The sequence below is a fragment of the Gasterosteus aculeatus genome, chromosome 11, assembly GCF_964276395.1.
Source record: "Gasterosteus aculeatus chromosome 11, fGasAcu3.hap1.1, whole genome shotgun sequence".
NCBI classification, from domain to species: Eukaryota; Metazoa; Chordata; class Actinopteri; order Perciformes; family Gasterosteidae; genus Gasterosteus; species Gasterosteus aculeatus.
The window spans coordinates 11,058,312-11,064,311 of NC_135699.1; the positions used below are offsets into that span (position 1 = coordinate 11,058,312).

Consider the following 6,000-nt stretch of genomic DNA (forward strand, 5'->3'; position numbering starts at 1 on the left):
GTGGACGTTATTGGGGAGGAAGCTCGGAAGCTTCGGCGGACAACTTCCGCTCCCATGAACGCAACGCGCCGCTACGTCACCGCGTGCTCATTGAGGATGGAAATGCCGACCGGCGTTGCAGGCGCGAACCCCCTTCCCTCACATAAATCTGACCGTGCGTGGTTTACGATGGAGTGAGATCACGTGCACCTGCTGGTTCCACTCAAAGGAAGCGCCTGCACACCATCCAAATGTGTGTGTGTGTGTGTGTGTGTGTGTGTGTGTGTGTGTGTGTGTGTATTAAGCAGAGCACAGCAGTGATCTCTGATTCATGCCATGTGGCAGGTAGCGGCGGCATGAGCCACTGACAGCTGCCTGACATAACAGGCCTAACTGTGGGCCAAGTTTCTGAAGACAGATTTGCTCCCACCTGAATGGAGTCACTGTGGGAGAGGTGGGTGGAATTGGTTTCTATGGTTACTGTATCCACACTGTTCATTTTCTTTACTTTGCTGCACCTGGTCTTTCACAACTTGTGACAAGTCGCGGCTCTGTGAATGGTCTCGGCGCTGCAGGTGGACGCCAGCGTCGAGGTAAGGAAAAGTTTGTTAAAAAGTGTTTTTTAAAAAGGTGTCAGTTTGAAAATGACATCAGTGGGAGTCAGTTTTGGGGGCAGATCAGGGCTAAAATAAAACACACACACACACACTCCACAGGCACAGTACAGCCTTACTTGATAAGAGATGCCCGTTGGAATCCCATGTGAGAGGAGTTGTAATGTAACAAACGGGTGGATCGGGATATAAAGAAGGAACTTTTGGTCATAACAGCCTTGTTGTTGCCAATGGGTTTATACGGTTTGTGAGATAGCCGCTTAGTTATTCAAATTAAATGAGAACATTGATTTCTGACAGCCCTTAAGACATATTGAAGCGACTCTCGCTTGTGAAGCTCTGCAACACGTTCTTCTTAGGATTTTATTATTAACAAGGTAACACTGTAGCACATATACGCCGAAACATAACTCCAACAACCCTCCCGCTTTCCCTCAACCCACCCACAAACATCACCACAACACACCTCCACAGGGGGCACTATGATTGACATACACAAGATGAGACCTTCACTGACCTCCTAGCCTCAGGAAAAGTGTGACCTCACTCACAGAACACGTCCCGCTATCATAACATCTCACTGACAGAGAGGTACAAGTCGGAGGTGATTCTCAAATACCTGCTGGATGAAGGGATGCGCCAAGTCACCGCCCGAACTGCTGGTCATCTGTTGAGCACTTTCAAATTATATTCCGGAATATTCCTTTTTCCCCAGTTGCCAAAATCCAGCTCAACGAATATCGATCTCCAAAAACCGCATCATGGTGTGGATTATTTGTGACACTGGCCGCGCGCATCGCAAGAGACGCTCCTGTCCGACCAGCTGCTTGTAGCGCAGAGGGACAAATGGACACTGTTCATCCCGTGTCGGAGACAGTATTTCCTCATATCCCACAGGTCGATGCACAGCCCGGCGCGTTGAATCCATCACAAAGTTTCACCCGACGTTAGTAACAACATGAACTCCTCCACTGGTGCCACGGCTGTAAAAGAAAATAGCGTGTAATCGCGTTAAAGTCTCCAAAAGAATCCTGGAGTAAATCCTGTCCAATCAAGGCGATAGATCGGTGGGATTAGTTCCGATGAGCAGCAAAAGTAGCCGGTTTCGTCCTTGTGGTCCGGCGCAACGATGAAGCTGTGACCTGAAGCCGCGGAGCTCGATGCGCTGCGACGCCGCGCACAGCCGGAGCCGCACTGAGCCATAGTTGGAGAGCCGCAGCGCAGCAGCGCAGCACATGCTGCTCCGCGGCTGACGTCAGCGCGCAAGGCATGATGGTACGTGGAGTTTATTTGCTGTGGCTGCAAAATATATGTGTGTACAAGAACATTGGCACTGGGTTAAAGAAGTTTTAAGAAGAGAAGAAAGAAATCCATAGGAAAAAAAGGAATGATATTTTAGCGTGACGGCAGTAAAGCGAAATGAAAATACTGCACGAGTCCTTGGTTTGGTATAATGGTTAATTATATTTAAATTATTATTATTTTATAAATATTATTATCGCTATTAGGTACGTTATTCTATCACTATTATAGGCTTTTATGTTTGTGTTACTGTCACTCACCTGTCAGTTTGATCTCAGGTGTGCGTGTGAGCAGTGTGAGTGAGTAATAATGATTTGCGGTCCTTGTGCAGGGATACGGGGATGTTGGTACCATGAATCACCCTCCCATGAAAGAATCTCTTGTCTTTCGTTGCTCACTTTCATGTTCTAACCACCTCCAGGCTTGCTTGTATTTCTGGGATCACAGCTTCTCTTGAACTTCAAAACGAGAACTGGATTACCGGGCATGGAGTAAAAAAAAAACCTGAGGCAGGCTTGCTGTGCATTCAGATGGTGGAGTGGAACACAAACTGAAGTAGAGTTGGTCGATAACGTGACATTTGCTTATGGTTTTGTCCTTTGTTAAACCGTTAAGAGATTATTTCATTGTATGGAATCGCACGTGATGAACCCATTGTGAGCATATAAGGTCATGCATACGACTACGCCAGCATCCCCGTTGATGTACGCAGTGTGGCTGAAAGTGATCAACAGGAACATCTGACGTATGTTAAACAAGAGGGAAAACTTTCACTTCACTGGCTAAGAAATTGGTCATCTTAAAATGGTTATTATCATCCTTGGATGATTCGCATGCATTATAAATGATTACATCTGAACTGGCTTCACGCTTCGCCACATCCCTCCTACTGATCTACAATCATCAGTGTTTGAAGCAGGTGAAGCTCCACTCCAACTTTTACTTCCCTCCCCATTTGGCCTCGCTCCAGTGCAATCCTGGAGTACCTGAATTGCACGCGATTCTATCAATTGCAGGTACTTGATGGCTTTCTTGTGTGCTGGGGTTGAAAAGTTGCAGGAGGTTTTGAGCACACGGCATTGCGTGACTAGAGCTGGGAATGAAAACACAAAGACATTGTTAGCAGTGATCAAACCCCCTTTATAGTAACTCAACAGCATTCCTGTCTCGCATTCCGAAACCACCGCTGCTGTGCGAAGGTTCATTTTTTTTTTTTCCTTTTAAGAAAAAAAGAAAGAAAAGGAGGGTTACGCATTTTTATCTGGTTGACTGTGTTAACCTCCTTTTTTGGGAGGAAAAAAATATTGCTTCCTTGATTAATGGTCATTAATCATTAATCAAGGCTGAATTAAAGTGTTTGTAAAGGCAATTAACAACTAACTTGTGTCTAATTGAGAAATAATGATCCTGAATCTTAATCCAGTGGGTATTTCCTCCTGCTTTGATGCCCAGCAATTACTCCACCTTACGACAGAGCCGAATGAGATGAAATGCATTCTTTGTGTCTGTATTTCCTGCACACTGCATGTGTGCGCGTGTGCTTGTTTATAGTCCTACTTTGTTCCTCCTCCATATTCCTACTAACGCCAGCGTGTGTTCCTAGGTATGTGCTAATGTGCACACAAATGTTTTCCAGATTGGTGTGACAGGGATAATCACATCCAGAGAGCACAAACCCATTTTGAACGCTGCTCACACAGATGGGAGGAAAAAGAGGAATGCCTCAGACAGGGAAGCGAGGCTAACCGAGCGAAGAAAAAGGACTCAGACATTGTAAAAGCAGCAAAAACAAACCCTCTCACTGTGCACATATCAGGACGCACAACCGAGCGGTGACGAAACAAATCTAATATTTACTGGTAGCAACGGCCTCTACGCCTTCTGCTCTCAACATACAAAATGTAGAGGACAAAGGATTCAGTCATATCTCCAGTGTGCGCTCTGAGAGTGATTAAGACTAGAGGACATTCATTACTGGACTGGCTCAGACAGAGAGGGGCTTCAGAGCCGGCCTCTTGTGTTGGACTGTTTAGATGTCCTATCCCCTTGTATCTCTTTGACTACCTCCAACACAAGGCTCTATTCAACCGCACTGGGAACAAATGTTTCCTTATGTGGCTCTGAGTGCCCGAGCTCCAGCGACAGGAGAGAGAGCAAGAGCCCCGTGAGGCCGAAGGGCCGAGGGGGTTACCAGTAGCGCCGCCGCCGTCGCTATTTTACTACTAAGAGTCACGAGAGGTGCGTCGGTATGCGGATGCAGGGGAGGGTCGAACAGCAGAGAAAACCGTGAAATGAAAAATGACAAGTATTTCCTTATCACAGCGCGCCCTTTCTCTGGCACGGCCCCCACCGCACGCTCACTTGTCCCACACACTCGGTTTCCCCTCCAGTAACTCGGTAAATAACGGCCAGGAAGCCTGAGGTTGGAGTCCGTGTTCGGCGGGCTCACCTCCGTCAGCGTTTCGACCTCCGTCAGCTTTTCGGGCCTCTCTCCGTGGGAACGGGTGAAGAAAGTGAAGCTAGGCAGAGGTCACGGGGTCACGGGTTCAGCGTAACTCGGGTGATGATTATTTATTATTATGTGAAAACCGGTGAGAAAAATGGCTTCTGCGTGCTTCATATAAGAAGGCATAATGCGTTGTGTACCTCTTTTTGAAAGAATCCACCCGGATAAAGAGCTAATCCTCTTGTGCTATGAGACTGATTGGTTTGGACTCGTTCCAGCACCGCAGGGAGTCAGATCTGTGGAAGGGAGGCTCTTTCAAACGCAACCCCTCCCCCGCCCACCACCTTCGTTGTTTTTCTTAAAATTGAACTGTAATATTAAGATTTAAGTAAACTCCCTTCCTTCGCTCCTTCCAGGCTTTCCCCCTCTTGCCTCGTATTAAAAAGTCAAACTGTAAGATGGTACTGCTGTTTATTTGAACATGTTTTCCTACTTAACCAGAAATTAAATGAACTTTTGGCCTGGACTGGCTGTGCAATACCACTGACCTGCAGCGCATGACTCATTCCCCCCTTTTTTCTCCCCAGTGCGCACTCTTGCTGAGCATAGAGGGAATTTAGTTGGACTTCCTGGAGCCTTACTATATGGTGACCATGGGATTCTTTGAACCTGCAGGTGCCTCCGTTTAATGGATTTTCTGTGTCAAAGAAAGACACGTCACGTTTAAAGAAGTAACTCTCAACAGAACACACGTTAACTTCCTTCGGGAAGTTACACGGGTCTCCATCGTAAGCAGGTACACGCCAGTCTATCTGCTCGGCGTGTGTAGGCAGCTGGGAGTGTGGCAGGGCTGTGCGTGACTAGAAGAAATACACCTGTCTCTGTGCTCAGGTAAGGAGGCGGAGCCGGCACGCACGGGCCCGCCAGCCGAACAATGCTCCCTATTGTACCTGCGCTCTGACTGCAGACGCTCGCAGGCGAGGAAGCCCTGAGCCCAGTGTGTATGTGTGTGTGTGTGTAGTTCTCTCTCTCTCTCTCTCTCTCCCCACTCACACAATCGCAAAACACACACAGTCGCATTATTTGTACATGTATTGTGTTGACCGCAGACGCCCAAGGCAGAATCCCCAAAACTTCACACGCAAGCTGCCAATCAGAGCGGTGGCAGCCCGAGATTTTGTCTCATCAAAGCCAAGAGACACAGTACTGGAAACGGGCAGAGCTCTATGCGTAATTTCTTTGGAAAACATTTTGCGTGTGCATCATTGTTCAGTTGAATGACACATGATAGTTTCTTGTTAAAGTAAAAACAGATGGTAGAATATTTATATATGCACGTCTGGGCTACGTTTACAAATGTATCATGATGAATAATATTACTATAGCTACTGTATACACACACAGTCTACGGAGCGATAACAAGAAGCGTTGCTGTGAGCGTCTGGTGAGCTTTCTACACAAACCCATACCCTGACTATTGTTAAGTGATCTATTTTTAGACTTTCACCAGCTCTGCTTTTTCCAGACGTTTCTTGCTCCAGTTAAAGATAAAGCAACCTCGAGATGCCGAGCCAAGATACTGTAGATGTGGACAGACGGAGAGACGGACGGCCCGAGAGAAAGCGAGCGAGAGGGCCGCCTCTCTGTAAATCACCGGGG

General features: G+C 47.1%; 1 long non-coding RNA gene across 1 annotated transcript in view; it reads right to left on the reverse strand.

The window, feature by feature from the left end:
- The window catches only part of LOC120827769 (uncharacterized), a 42,574-nt gene extending 40,716 nt beyond the window's left edge, over positions 1-1,858 (reverse strand). The window contains exon 1 of the long non-coding RNA XR_005713445.2: positions 1,213-1,858. This is a non-coding gene — a long non-coding RNA (uncharacterized LOC120827769). The remainder of the gene's footprint in view (positions 1-1,212) is intronic.
- Between the last annotated feature and the right edge of the window lie 4,142 nt (positions 1,859-6,000).